Raw genomic sequence first — 16441 nt, 5'->3', positions numbered from 1 at the left:
AAAATAACACATGGACATGACACGTAGCAAAAACTGATGATGTGGCACCTAATCATAGCTATGACCATCTATATTGGTCGTAATTAGCTACAAATTAGGCAGCAAAAAAGTGCGATCTTCTTTACGACCTTTTCCAGTAAGGAAGTTACGACCTTTCTGATGAAAAAGGTCGTTTGTTTTTGAGATTAGGACCCCTCCGGACAACTTACGACCAATTGGTCTAAAATGGTCGTAGATTTACGACCAATTCTGCGAGTGTCACTGACAGAAGGTCGTTAGTTGACACATTTCTTGTAGTGTCGTACCATGTGAAAAAGGCTCGAAATGAGACTGACTGTGAATTAACAAATGCCATCAACCTGCCAACATTACAAATAAAATAGAGAAACTCTATAAGATACAAAGGCACCGGAAAACAAGTAAGTAAGCCTCACATGGTACAAGCTTTCCATTATCTTTCTGTGACACATTGATGATTGATCACGGCCAAGAACACATAAATAGACTATATCATCTATTGTTATTGTGTGTATTAGGCGGTTAGGGCAAACTCTCCCCTCGAGGCTTCACCGACAAGCCCATGGATTTGCCTCCCTTATACATGTCGCTCCGGTAACCGGTGGTGGGGAGAAGAATCCCGTTGTATTCGGTCTGGTTAGTAGTTTAGGATACTGTTTTTAAGACCTTGCAGGTGCAGGTCTCGGTTGGATGGCCTTCATTCTCTTCGAGTTTGTCTTTCGGGGTCCGATCCTCCTCAAATTTGTCCATCTAAAAATAGTCGACAGAGTTTCGGTGTTGATTCTTGTTGTTTCTTTGGGGACATGAGGTTAGGGTTTCTTGTCATATGAATTTTGTTTTGTGTTGGGTGCTTCAGATCTTTGCAAAGGTTCAAAGGCAGGAGTAGAGTTGCAGCCCGCAACTCCTTAGATGCACCTACACGAAGAGTTTCCGGTTGTCATCTTGATGCAATTTTTATTATGTTTGATATGTTTTGTACTTTCGGTGAACTTTTATAATAGATGCAATCTTTTGAAAATAATAATTACATATATAAATATTAAGGGTCTTTTACATCTGTGTCAATAACACGAACCCACTACTCAGATTTGCCCCTAATTTCGAAGCCTGCTCAAATTTTCCCTTTTGTCATTAAGTGACCTTATAGAAATACCATTTTGCCCCGTTTCCGTCCGATCAAAGGGATTTGACCATTTACGGGGGATTTACTGGACATTTGGCACAAGCTATAGTTCATATACCATGTGGTGCACCGATGCTAACGAACCCCTCTCTCGAAGCAAAAAAAATCTATTTTCTCGAAACTATGTTTTGTAAGAAACTTCCAATCTATCCACTTGAAATATGGTAGTATAAAAAACACCAGACGTAACTAAAATTACAACCAAGTACCTAGACCACCAAGCGACATATACTAGCTCTGTAGCGAGCCTAAGACATACCACCGTCATCGCCTCCCCCCCTTGCCGGAGCCGGCCAAACCTTCTTGTAGCACACAATCGGGAACTCATGCTGCTAATGCCCGAAGACTTCTACAACTCCTCCTCCTCCTTTTCCATTTTTCTTCATTATTGGTGATGTAGATTCCTCACAATAAATAGTTTATGATTGTAGATCACATTGATGATGTCTAATTTTTTTTCAACTTTTGTATCGTTACACATATTAACCTCTAGCCAATATAGTAAACTATACTACAGGACCAACATACAACATTATATGTTTTTCATGTATGCAACGTAGCTAATACTACCGAATAATCCTACTGTGTTGACTGAACCAAACGTAAGGCTCACATTATTATTTGAGGTCCTTGGTTAGAAATATCTCCGTCATGCGTACTACATATATGAAAATGATAGAGATGACAAATAATATATCAGAAAGCCACGAGATACATTAGATGCAGTAGGAAATAAATAAGTAGTGATGGAACATAATCACAACATGTATGGTCACATGAGCATTACATTAATAAAGTTTGTAACTTTTCACAAAAAAATCTCACAAGACAAATGTTGATGTTTCTGTTGAACTCCGAAGCCTGAGAGTACATCGAATTTCTGTTGAATTCTGAATCCTAAGAGTACATCGTTTCCGAGCCATCAACCTAGAAAAACATGACACTGAAGCACAATTTTCACCACAGTCTATGAATTACTACCTCCGGGCTAAAATAACACATGTATTAATTTTCCAAAATGTCAAACATTTTCTATGTTAGACGAACTTTGTAGAAAATTGTAACAACATATACACTACCAAATAAATAACATAGATGTCATGATGAATCTAATGATAGTAATTTGATACTGTAGTTATTAATATTTTACTAACTTTACCAAACGCAGAGAAGTTTGACTTATTTAGACGTCAAATACACCTAACATCTTGAAATATTTGAGTGTCGTGACAAATGTGCTCCATTTTCATGTTTTTCCTACTTCTTTCTAAGTTGGGATGAATCCTTTTTATTCTTTCCCTTTCCTAACCTACTAAGTACTTTGTAGTTATGTATTGAGTGAAGAATGTGTCACGAAGTCCTTATTGTTGGGGAACGTAGCATTGGAAAAAAAATCATACGCACACGGAAGACCTATCATGGTGATAATCATCTACGAGAGGGGAGATCGGATCCACATAACCTTGTAGATCGCTAAGGGGGAAGCGTTAAGAAAGCCGGTTGATGTAGTCGAACCTCTTCACGATCCAAATGGCAACCGTCCCTCAATCCGTCCCGATCTAGTGCCGAATGGACGAGATCTCCGTGTTAAGCACACGTACAGCTCGATGATGATCTTCGCCTTCTTGATCCAGCAAGAGGGAGCAGAGAGGTAGATGAGTTCCCCGGCAGCGTGACGACGTGATGGCGATGGTGGTGGAGCTGATCCAACAGGGCTTCGCCTAAGCACCGTTGAACTCGAGAGGAGGAACTACGATTTAGAGAGAGGGCAACACGTGGCTGAAATTGTTCTGTCTCAAAACCCTCAAAACATCTAGTATATATAGGAGGAGGGAGAGGAGGCAGCCTTAGCCCCTACTCCAAAGAGAAGGGGTTGGCCGAACCCTAAGGAACAATCCTCCTCCACAAGGGAGGTGGACTACTTTGGGAGGACTCCTCTTCCCTTCCTTTTAAAGGTCTTTTACCTTTTATCGCCACTCCCAGCCACATTTGCCTTTTATCAACACTTGTCTATGGCTAGGAAACCTTAACCATCTTTGATCAACAAGCTAGTCAACTAGAGGCTCACTAGGGAGAGTGTGTTGTCTATGTATTTACACATGTATCTGAGTTTCCAATCAATACAATTATAGCATGGATAATAAACAATTATCATGAACAAGGAAATATTTCCAATTCTAGCATGGATAATAACCAATTTATTATTGCCTTTAGGGCATATTTCCAACACTTATATGTCTAAACAACATTTTTAGCGATCTAATCCTTAGTATGAACTCCCATGATCAAATTTCTCACACATACATATGTTTTACTATGTTAGTCACATTCCAATAATGCAGCCCAAAGGAGCTAATGGCCCTACTACACCATTGTCTCACATTAAACTGCATAAAACTTGAAGGTGAAACTGCTTGGTTTGGGCCAATAATAAGGCTTATAAATTATGACACTCTAATCAAAATGACACTCTGGTAGGAAAGATGAGGAGGCTTTAATTTAACTTGGGTCTGTCGCCGAGAGCGGGAAGACCATTCTAAATTTGGATTTGGCATTTTACCATCTCCGCGCAATGAAACAAGGATAGTCTTGCTACTCATGTTGTCATAGACGTAATAGCTTGGAGATATTACCACAATCTTGGCAGGTGCATGGGTTTAGACTGACTTCATGTCCATAGTCCATGTCCAACCAATGCCCAAGATAAACACATGGTTGCCTCCTCGGAATCTCTGATCATAGTACTTTGTCCAAGTGACCGTGAGCGCCCTGGAGCAAGCCTTCCAAGAAGGAGTTATTCTCCATTATCCTCAGGTTGGAATCCATGTCATTCACCACCAACCACTCTCTCTCTCTCCTCATAGTCCGCAAACACCTACAAATTTATCTTTGTATATTGTGAATTCAGACCCGTGAGAGATTATCCATTGCACATTAGTAGCTTTTGTTTATTGGATGGATGAGACAAGCATGTTCTGATTCACAAGGCACTTGAAGCCCGACATTCACCGATCGATTACATGTGGCAGCAACAAGGGCAATTTCTTTGACATGCTTGAAAGCGAGTAACTTTGCCATCTCATCGCGAGGGGCTGCTTGGTGAAACTGAGCCCAAACATCTTCCATGGTACTCCCTCTGTCCCATAATGCAATTCGTCTTTTAGCACTTCTGTAGTGTCAAACAAAGTGTCTTATATTACAGGACGGACGGGGTACAAAGACAATGTCATTGTACTGATACATTGGGTGGAAATGTAACGACAAATATGCGATCCGATCCTTATTTTGGCGCGAGGGCCTCGACAGGGATAGAAGCGCATCTTGTCGTTTCGCAAGAATGGATATATTTACAAGTACATGTACTGAAAAGATGAGTATATGAAATTGGCTTACACTCGCCACAAGATACATCAAGATCACATCAGTACAATACATACACTCATCAAGTAGAAGAGCAGGGTCCGACTACGGACGAAAACAAACGATAAAAGAATGACGTCCACCCTTGCTATCCCAGGCTGTTGTTGGAAATATGCCCTAGAGGCAATAATAAAATGGTTCTTATCATATTTCCTTGTTCATGATAATCGTCTATTGTTCATGCTATAATTGTATTAACAGGAAACAATAATACATGTGTGAATAAATAGATCACAATGTGTCCCTAGCAAGCCTCTAGTTGGCTAGCTCGTTAGTCAATAGATGATCATAGTTTCCTGATCATGGGCATTAGATGTCATTGATAACGGGATCACATCATTGGGAGAATGATGTGATGGACAAGACCCAATCCTAAGCATAGCACTAGATTGTATTGTTCGTATGCTAAAGCTTTTCTAATGTCAAGTCTCTTTTCCTTCGACCGTGAGATTGTGAAACTCCCGGATACCGTAGGAGTGCTTTGGGTGTATCAAACGTCACAACGTAACTGGGTGACTATAAAGGTGCACTACGGGTATCATCAACATCGGGATACCCGTAGTGCACCTTTATAGTCACCCAGTTACGTTGTGACGTTTGTCACATTGAGCTCATGATGATATTCTACCGTAGTCAATGTGACTAAGGAGTTAGTCACACGATGACGTGCTACGGAACGAGTAAGAGACTTACCGGTAACGAGATTGAACAAGGTATAGGTATAACGACGATCGAATCTCGGGCAAGTTCTATACCGACAGACAAAGGGAATTGTATACGGGATTGATTGAATCCTTGACATCGTGGTTCATCCGATGAGATCATCGTGGAGCAAGTGGGAGCCACCATGGGTATCCAGACCCCGCTGATGGTTATTGACCGGAGAGGTGTCTCGGTCATGTCTGCCTGTCTCCCGAACCCGTAGGGTCTACACACTTAAGGTTCGATGACGCTAGGATTATAGGGAATTGTTATACGAGGTTATCGAAAGTTGTTCGGAGTCCCGGATGAGATCCCGGACGTCACGAGGAGCTCTGAAATGGTCCGGAGGTAAAGATTGATATATAGGATGGATGGTTACGGACACCGGAAGTGTTTCGGGCATCACCGATAACGTACCGGGACCACCGGGATCACCGGAGGTGGCCCTGGGGGTCCACCGAAGGGGGCAACGACCCCGGTAGGCTAGATGGGCCAAGTGGGGAAGGGAACCAGCCCCTAGGTGGGCTGGTGCGCCCCCCACTCAGCCCATGGCGCAGGAAGAGGGGAGAGGGGGGAGGGAACCCTAGCGCAGGTGGGCCTAAGGCACACGAGAGGGGTGCGCCACCCCTCCTCCCTGCCCTGGCCACCGCACCTCCCATCTGGGGGGGCTGCCGCACCACCTAGGGTGGGAACCCTAGGGGTGGCAACCCCCTCCCCTCTTCCTATAAATAGTGGGCACTTTTGGCCATTGGGAAATAGACTTTTGCCTCTCCCTCGGCGCAGCCCTGCCCTTCTTTCTCCTCCTCTGTGTCGGTGCTTGGCGAAGCCCTGCCGAGAGACCTCGTCTCTCCATCGACACCATGCCGTCGTGCTGCTAGAGTTATTCCCCAACCTCTCCCTCCTGCTTGCTGGATCAAGGTGCGGGGGACGTCACCGGGCTGCACGTGTGTTGAACGCGGAGGTGCCGTAGTTCGGCACTACATCGGAATCACACCGCGATCTGAATCGCCGCGAGTACGACTCCATCAACCGCGTTCTAGTAACGCTTCCGCTTAGCGATCTTCAAAGGTATGAAGATGCTCTCACCCCTCTCTCGTTGCTGGTCTCTCCATAGGAAGATCTGAATATGCGTACGATTTTTTTTGAATTTATGCTACGTTACCCAACAGTGGCATCCGAGCCAGGTTTTCTATGCGTAGATTCTATGCACGAGTAGAACACAAAATGTTGTGGGCGATGATTTGTCAATTGCTTGCCGCTACTAGTCTTATTCTTTTCCGGCGGTTTGTGGGATGAAGCAGCCCGGACCGACCTTACACGTACTCTTACGTGAGACTGGTTCCACCGACAGACATGCACACCGTGCATAAAGGTGGCTAGCGGGTGTCTGTCTCTCCTACTCTAGTCGGATTGAATTTGATGAAAAGGGTCCTTATGAAGGGTAAATAGATTTGGCATATCATCGTTGTGGTTGTCACGTAGGTAAGAAAGCGTTCTTGCTAGAAACCCAAATCAGCCACGTAAAACTTGCAACAACAATTAGAGGACGTCTAACTTGTTTTTGCAGGGTTTGACATGTGATGTGATATGGCCAAAGTTGTGATGTTGCATGTATGATGTATGAGATGATCATGTTATTGTAATAGGTTTCACGACTTGCATGTCGATGAGTATGACAACCGGCAGGAGCCATAGGAGTTGTCTTAATTTATTGTATGAGATGCAACGCCATGTGCTTACTACTTTTACTTCATTGCTAACGGTTAGCTATAGTAGTAGTGATAGTAGTAGTTGGCGTGACGACTTCACGGAGACACGATAATGGAGATCATGATGATGGAGATCATGGTGTCACACCGGTGACGATGATGATCATGCGATGCCTAAAGATGGAGATCAAAAGAGCAAAGATGATAATGGCCATATCATGTCACTATATGATTGCATTGTGATGTTTATCATGTTTTTCATCTTATTGCTTAGAACGACGGTAGCATAATAAGATGATCCCTCTTAAAATTTCGAGAACGTATTCCCTTAAGTGTGCACCATTGCGAAGTATCGTTGTCTCGAAGCACCACGTGCTGATCGGGTGTGATAGATTCTAACGTTCGCATACAACGGGTGTAAGACAGATTTACACACGCGAAACAACTAGGTTGACTCGGCGAGCTTAGCATGTACAGACATGACCTCGAATACAAGAGACCGAAAGGTCGAACATGAGTCGTATGGTTGAATACGATCAGCATGATGTTGCTCACCATGGTGACTAGTCCGTCTCACGTGATGATCGGATACGGGTTAGTCAACATGGATCATGTATCACTTAGATGACTAGAGGGATGTCGATTTAAGTGGGAGTTCATACTTAATTTGATTAAATGAACTTAATTGTCATGAACTTAGTCTAAAAGTTGTCTTTATAAATATTGTAGATGGCCAATGTCAACCTCAATTTCAACGCATTCCTAGAGAAAAACAAGCTGAAAGATGATGGTAGCAACTATGCGGACTGGGTTCGCAACTTGAAGCTCATCCTTGAAGAAGCTAAAAAGGCTTATGTCCTTGATGCGCCGCTAGGTGACCCTCCCGCTCCCGCAGCAGCCCAGGACATTCTGAATGTCTGGCAAACGCGGAGTGATGACTACTCTCTGGTTAGGTGTGGCATGTTATACAGTTTAGAAACGGGGCTCCAAAGGCGTTTTGAGCAACACGGTGCATATGAGATGTTCCAAGAGCTGAAGCTAGTTTTTCAAGCTCATGCCCGTGTCGAGAGATATGAAGTCTCCGACAAGTTCTTTAGCTGTAAGATGGAGGAGAATAGTTCTGTCAGTGAGCACATACTCAAAATGTCTGGGTTACACGGTCGTCTGACTTCACTTGGAGTCGAACTTACGGATGATGCTATAATTGACAGAATCCTCCAGTCTCTCCCACCAAGCTACAAAGGCTTTGTGCTTAACTACAACATGCAAGGGATGGAGAAGACCATTCCCAAGTTATACTCGATGCTCAAGTCTGCAGAAGTAGAAATCAAGAAAGAGCATCAAGTGTTGATGGTCAACAAGACCACTAGTTTCAAGAAGGGCAAGGGTAAGAAGAACTTCAAGAAAGACGGCAAAGTTGTTGCCGCGCCCGGTAAACCAGATGCCGGGAAGAAGAAAAAGAATGGACCCAAGCATGAGACTGAGTGCTTCTATTGCAAGGGAAAAGGTCACTGGAAGCGGAACTGCCCCAAATACTTAGCGGACAAGAAGGCATGCAACATTAAAGGTATATGTGATATACATGTTATTGATGTGTACCTTACCAGCGCTCGTAGTAGCTCCTGGGTATTTGATACCGGTGTTGTTGCTCACATTTGCAACTCAAAGCAGGAACTGCGGAATAAGCGGAGACTAGCAAAGGACGAGGTGACGATGCGCGTCGGGAATGGCTCCAAGGTCGATGTGATCGCCGTCGGCACGTTACCTCTACATCTACCGTCGGGATTAGTTTTAAACCTTAATAATTGTTATTTAGTACCAGCTTTAAGCATGAACATTGTATCAGGGTCTTGCTTAATGCGAGACGGCTACTCATTTAAGTCAGAGAATAATTGTTGTTCTATTTATATGAGTGATATGTTTTATAGTCATGCTCCGCTGGTGAATGGTTTATTCTTGATGAATCTTCGTGATGTTACACATATTCATAGTGTGAGTACCAAAAGATGTAAAGTTGATAATGATAGTCCCACATACTTGTGGCACTATCGCCTTGGTCATATCGGCGTTAAGCGCATGAAGAAGCTCCATACTGATGGACTATTAGAGTCTCTTGATTTTGAATCATTTGACACATGCGAACCGTGCCTCATGGGAAAGATGACTAAGACTCCATTCTCAGGAATAATGGAGAGAGCAACCGACTTATTGGAAATAATACATACTGATGTGTGTGGTTCAATGAACGTTGAAGCTCGTGAAGGCTATCGTTATGTTCTCACTCTCACCGATGATTTGAGTAGGTATGGGTATATCTAATTGATGAAGCACAAATCTGAGACATTTGAAAAGTTCAAAGAATTTCAGAGTGAGGTCGAGAATTAACATGACAGAGAAATTAAGTGTCTACGATCTGATCGTGGAGGAGAATATTTGAGTCACGAGTTTGGCACACACCTAAGGAAGTGTGGAATCGTTTCACAACTGACGCCGCCTGGCACACCGCAACGCAACGGAGTGTCTGAACATCGTAATCGCACTTTATTAGATATGGTACGATCTATGATGTCTCTTACCGACTTACCGCTATCATTTTGGGGATACGCATTAGAACCTGCAGCATTCACTTTAAATAGGGCACCGTCTAAATCCGTTGAGACGACACCGTATGAACTATGGTTTGGCAAGAAACCTAAGTTGTCGTTTCTTAAAGTTTGGGGCTGCGATGCTTATGTGAAGAAACTTCAACCAGAAAAGCTCGAACCCAAAGCGGAGAAATGCGTATTCATAGGATACCCTAAGGAAACTATTGGGTATACCTTCTATCTTAGATCCAAAGGTAAAATCTTTGTTGCCAAGAACGGATCCTTTCTAGAGAAAGAGTTTCTCTCGAAAGAAGTAAGTGGGAGGAAGGTAGAACTTGATGAGATAATTACACCCCCTCTCGAACAGGATAGTAGCGCAACGCGGGAAGTTGTTCCTGTGGCGCCTACACCAACTGAAGAAGAAGTTAATGATAATGATCATGAAGCTTCGGATCAAGTTACTACTGAACCGCGAAGGTCCACGAGGGCACGCTCCGCACCAGAGTGGTACGACAACCCTGTGAGGGAAATCATGTTGTTAGACAACGGTGAACCTTCGAACTATGAAGAAGCGATGGCGGGCCCAGATTCCAACAAATGGCTTGAAGCTATGAAATCCGAGATAGGATCCATGTATGAGAACAAACTATGGACTTTGGTGGACTTGCCCGATGATAGGCGAGCCATAGAAAATAAATGGATCTTCAAGAAGAAGACTGATGCAAACGGTAATGTAACCGTTTATAAAGCTCGACTTATCGCAAAGGGTTTTCGACAAATTCAAGGAGTTGACCACGAAGAGACTTTCTCTACCGTAGTGAAGCTGAAATCAGTCCGAATCATGTTAGCAATTGCCGCCTTTTATGATTATGAAATTTGGCAAATGGACGTCAAAACAACGTTCCTTAACGGGAACCTTAAGGAAGAGATGTATATGATGCAACCAGAAGGTTTTGTCGACCCTAAGGGTGCTAACAAAGTGTGCAAGCTCCAACGCTCCATCTATGGGCTGGTGCAAGCATCTGGGAGTTGGAACATTCGCTTTAATGAGGTGATTAAAGCATTTGGGTTCATACAGGTTTACGGAGAAGCCTGTCTGTACAAAAAGGTGAGTGGGAGCTCTGTAGCTTTCCTCATACTGTATGTGGATGACATATTATTGATGGGGAACAATACAGAAATGTTGGAGAGCATAAAGGCCTATTTGAACAAGAGTTTTTCAATGAAGGACCTTGGAGAAGTTGCATACATATTAGGCATCAAGATCTATAGACATAGATCGAGACGCCTCATAGGTCTTTCGCAAAGTACATACCTTGACAAGATATTGAAGAAGTTCGATATGGAAAACTCAAAGAAAGGGTTCTTGCCAGTTTTGCAAGGTATGAGATTGAGTAAGCCTTAGTCGCCGACCACGGCAGCAGATAGAGAGAAGATGAGTTATGTCCCCTCTGCTTCAGCCGTAGGCTCTCTTATGTATGCCATGCTGTGTACCAGACCTGATATAAACCTTGCCATAAGTTTTGTAGGGAGGTACCAAAGTGATCCCGGTATGGAACACTGGATAGCGGTCAAGAATATCCTTAAGTACCTGAAAAGGACTAAGGAAATGTTTCTCATTTATGGAGGTGACGAAGAGCTCGTCGTAAAGGGTTACGTCGACGCTAGCTTCAACACAGATCCGGATGACTCTAAGTCACAGACCGGATACGTATATGTTTTGAATGGAGGGGCAGTGAGCTGGTGCAACAACAAGCAAGAAGTCGTGGCAGCATCTACATGTGAAGCGGAGTACATAGCTGCTTCAGAAGCGCCTCATGAAGGAATTTGGATGAAGGAGCTCATCACCGACCTTGGAGTGGTTCCAAGCGCGTCGGGTCCAATGACACTCTTCTGTGATAACACTAGGGCCATTGCCATAGCCAAGGAGCCCAGGTTTCACCGGAAGACGAAGCACATCAAACGCCGCTACAACTCCATCCAGGACCATGTCCAGAGTGGAGTAATAGATATTTGTAAAGTACACACGGATCTGAATATTGTAGACCCGTCGACTAAACCTCTTCCACGAGCAAAACATGATCAACACCATAATGCTATGGGTGTTCGATACATCACAATGTAACTAGATTATTGACTCTAGTGCAAGTGGGAGACTGTTGAAAATATGCCCTAGAGGCAATAATAAAATGGTTACTATCATATTTCCTTGTTCATGATAATCGTCTATTGTTCATGCTATAATTTATTAACAGAAACAGTAATACATGTGTGAATAAATAGATCACAATGAGTCCCTAGCAAGCCTCTAGTTGGCTAGCTCGTTAGTCAATAGATGATCATGGTTTCCTGATCATGGGCATTAGATGTCATTGATAACGGGATCACATCATTGGGAGAATGATGTGATGGACAAGACCCATTCCTAAGCATAGCACTAGATCGTATTGTTCGTATGCTAAAGCTTTTCTAATGTCAAGTGTCTTTTCCTTCGACCGTGAGATTGTGCAACTCCCGGATACCGTACGAGTGCTTTGGGTGTATCAAACATCACAACGTAACTGGGTGACTATAAAGGTGCACTATGGGTATCTCTGAAAGTGTTTGTTGGGTTGGTACGAATCGAGATCGGGATTTGTCACTCCGTGTGACGGAGATGTATCTCTGGGCCCACTCGGTAGAACATCATCATGAGCTCAATGTGACTAAGGAGTTAGTCACACGATGACGTGCTACGGAACGAGTAAAGAGACTTACCCGTAACGAGATTGAACAAGGTATAGGTATACCGACGATCGAATCTCGGGCAAGTTCTATACCGACAAACAAAGGGAATTGTATACGGGATTGATTGAATCCTTGACATCGTGGTTCATCCGATGAGATCATCGTGGAGCAAGTGGGAGCCACCATGGGTATCCAGACCCCGTTGATGGTTATTGACGAGAGAGGTGTCTCGGACATGTCTGTCTTTCTCCCGAACCCGTAGGGTCTACACACTTAAGGTTCGATGACGCTAGGATTATAGGGAATTGTTATACGAGGTTATCAAAAGTTGTTCGGAGTCTCGGATGAGATCCTGGACGTCACGAGGAGCTCAGGAATGGTCCGGAGGTAAAGATTGATATATAGGACGGATGGTTTTGGACACCGGAAGTGTTTCGGGCATCACCGGTAACCTACAGGGACCACCGAAGGTGGCCCCGGGGTCCACCGAAGGGGGGCAACGACCCCGGGAGAATAGATGGGCCAAGTGGGGAACGGAACCAGCCCCTAGGAGGGCTGGTGCCCCCCCCACTCAGCCCATGGCGTAGGAAGAGGGGAGAGGGGGGAACCCTAGCGCAGGTGGGCCTAAGGCCCACCAGAGGGGTGCGCCACCCCTCCTCCCTGCCCTGGCCACCGCACCTCCCGTCTCGAGGGGTTGTCGCACCACCTAGGGTGGGAACCCTAGGGGTGGCACCCCCTCCCCTCCTTCTACAAATAGTGGGCACTCTTGGCCATTGGGAAATAGACTTTTGCTCTCCCTCGACGCAGCCCTGCCCTTTTTTCTCCTCCTCTATGCCGATGCTTGGCGAAGCCCTGCCGGGAGACCTCGTCTCTCCATCGACACCACGCCGTCGTGCTGCTGGAGTTCTTCCGCAACCTCTTCCTCCTCCTTGCTGGATCAAGGTGCGGGAGACGTCACCGGGCTGCACGTGTGTTGAACACGGAGGTGCCGTAGTTCGGCACTAGATCGGAATCACACCGCGTTCTGAATCGCCGCGAGTACGACTCCATCAACCGCGTTCTAGTAACGCTTCCGCTTAGCGATCTTCAAAGGTATGAAGATGCTCTCACCCCTCTCTCGTTGATGGTGTCTCCATAGGAAGATCTGAATATGGTTAGGAATTTTTTTGAATTTAAGCTACGTTACCCAACAACTGTTGTCCTAGAACCCATCCTAGATCAATGAAGAAGAAGAAGAAGAAACTGCAAACAGAACGATCATTGCGCTCGCCTCTTTATATCACTTTACATGTACCTGCAACTGGTGTTGAAGTAATCTGTGAGCCACAAGTGACTCAGCAATCTCATTTTCAAAGGTATCAAGACTAGCAAAGCTTAATAGGTGAGGTATGGTTAAGTTGTGAGGCCGCAGCAATCAACTAAGCATTTATTTGAGGTGGCTAATTTGCGAGTACAAGAATAAGAGAGGTGGAACAAAATACCAGACTAGAAGGCCAAGCCTTCCACCTTTTATCAAATACATAGGTGCATTAAAATTAGATAGCAATTATATGGTGATATAGCAAGGAACCCATGTTTTCACATGTAAGCAACTGCACCTGCAACTAGCAACGGTATCGAATGGTTAAGCAAGCGGTAACATAGCCAATTAGTGATTTGCTAGGTTGTAGAAAGGTTGAAGTTTCATGACAATGTTGAGAGGCTGACATTTAACAGGCGGTAGGCAACGAGACATAACGAAAGAAACAAGACAACTAGCATGTAAAAGATAGTAATGGTATCTAGGAAAATGATCATCTTATCTGAGATCCCGCTTGAAAGAAGAACGACTCTGCGAAGCAGACGAACCGACGTAGTCGAACGGATCCTCACACTCCGAAGCGGTTCGGAACTCTATCGAAACGAAGCAAACCGAGAAAATAATCAACACACGATATTCACCACGCCACGTGCACGACATGATGCACTACCTAATATGATGCATGTACATTTCAAATATGCAATGCATGGCATGGCAATTCACATCACTCAAACACTACACATTGAGTGAAGCTCAATATGGCACGAGTTCCATATTGAAGAAACTCTACATTTAATTATTTAGTTTACTCCTGTTTATTAACACGAAAATATTAAATGTTGTTAAACATGGAAAAATGTGAAGCGCAAATAAACTACCTATCTACACATGTTAAATGGGGCTGCAAATGACATATAGCATTTCCAAAATGACCCCACACGTTAACTTTGAAATCTGTACAAATTTGTCCAAATCACATCTTATGTTTGTTAAACGGCAAAACAAAGTGGTTCACGTAAAAGTAGACGTCATTCTAGTCGGTTTACATATATAGCTCGTCTCAAATGGAGCTACGCATCACTAGCTACGAATCTGTTCATATCACGTCAACATGCAAACCAATTCAAACAGCACGCTAAACAGATTTAAATATGCATGAGAGTTGGAAAATATTAATCTACTCGAAATTATACACGTTTTACATATATAATTTGTCACAATCCGACGCACGGAGTAAAACTTACCGGCGTTTTAAAACAATGCATTTTTTTGAAAATGAATTAAATTGCAGGACGTTAAAAAAAACTACACGGCCGAACCTAGATCTGGCCCGATACTGTACATAGTCTCAACAAAGCTAAATAGCGCACTTGGGTGGGATTTAACGGAGGCACGCCCACCTTGGGCCCGTGGGCCGGCCGCTGCGGGGTTGGACTGGAGCAGACCGGCCTGGGCGCGGCTTGGAGAGGAGAGGGGAGCAGCTGGGTCTGTTGGGCCGAGGGGTGACCGACGCGGGCCACGGGAGCGGGGCCCACGAGGGCGCTGGGGCACCGCTTGGTCAACGGGGCGCTGTTCCCCGATCCGATCGGGACCGTGGCCACTGGCGACGACGTTGGAACCGCCAGCGGGGGGAGGGGGTGGGTGGGTTGAGGGCGGCTCCGGGAGGCGGACCTGGAGGGCAGACCGAGGGTGGCCGGTCTAGCCGATTTCCGTCGGCGGCGGGGTTCCAAGGCCGTCGACGAGTCGGGCACAGGAGACGTACTCCAAGGCAGCGGCACCCGGCGAGCTCAAACTGCTGCTGCGCGGCTCCGGCCTGCGACGACGCTGCAGGCAGGGCTAGGGGCGACGGGATCCGGCGGCTCGAGGGCGTGACGACGTGCGGAAGCGCGGGCAGCGCGGCCAGGAGCGGGAGGCGCGGGGTGCCGGGAGCGGGGCTCGTGGGCGGCGGCGCGCTCGGGCCCGGGCGGGCCGACGATGGGCTCTGCGGGCCCCCGGTGGGGAGGAGAGAGGAGGAGGTGGCTGCATGGATTCCGAGGTGGAGATTAGGGTTAGCTGAAATAGGGGTCTTTTATAGGTAGGGGCTAGGTAGGGGCTAGGGTTTAGAGTTTTTAGACCTATTTGGACTGTAGCATCGCAATCAGATGGTCTCCACTGCGCCCTAGGGTTAGGTGCGTTGGGTAGGCCGTGTAGAGGGGTTTTGGGCTAAGACAAGTGGGAAAGTGTGACCCGTGACACGCATTTTAAAACACCGGAAAATGTCCGACGATAAGCCGAAGACGTTGCCGCTATGGTCGACCGTTCGGGTATCAAATGAACTCCGATAGCGACGAAATTTGACAGACGCCCTACCTACATTAAAATAGGGTATGGAGGAAACTAAATTCAGTAGAGCACGCATTTGATAAATTTATAGTTTTTTCACTACATTACAATGAGAGATTCAAGGTAACAAACAACCACATTTTGACATGCTGATTTTTTCAAGGTAATCGCTACTCCTAGGGTCTTGCTTTTTGTGTATGTGCTTGATGCATCAACCAGATTTTTTTTTAAATGCATCAACCAATTATGACTATAAATCTTGGATTTTTACTCTGAGGGGAAGAACCATTCTGACCTATAAGATCTCATTGGGCTGTGGTGTCCCTTTGGTGAAACTAGGCTAGCTTTGCCACTCGCCATGTCGTACACACAATGAGTGGGCATGCTATTGACAAGCTTTTGGCAGTCAGAACACTCGCATTCGGCGACGGCGCTCCACACACGTGCCCAGTCATTGCCGAGAATAAACACGGGG

Source organism: Hordeum vulgare, chromosome 7H, assembly GCF_904849725.1.
Source record: "Hordeum vulgare subsp. vulgare chromosome 7H, MorexV3_pseudomolecules_assembly, whole genome shotgun sequence".
NCBI lineage: Eukaryota > Viridiplantae > Streptophyta > Magnoliopsida > Poales > Poaceae > Hordeum > Hordeum vulgare.
Note: the sequence above shows the minus strand (reverse complement) of the source record.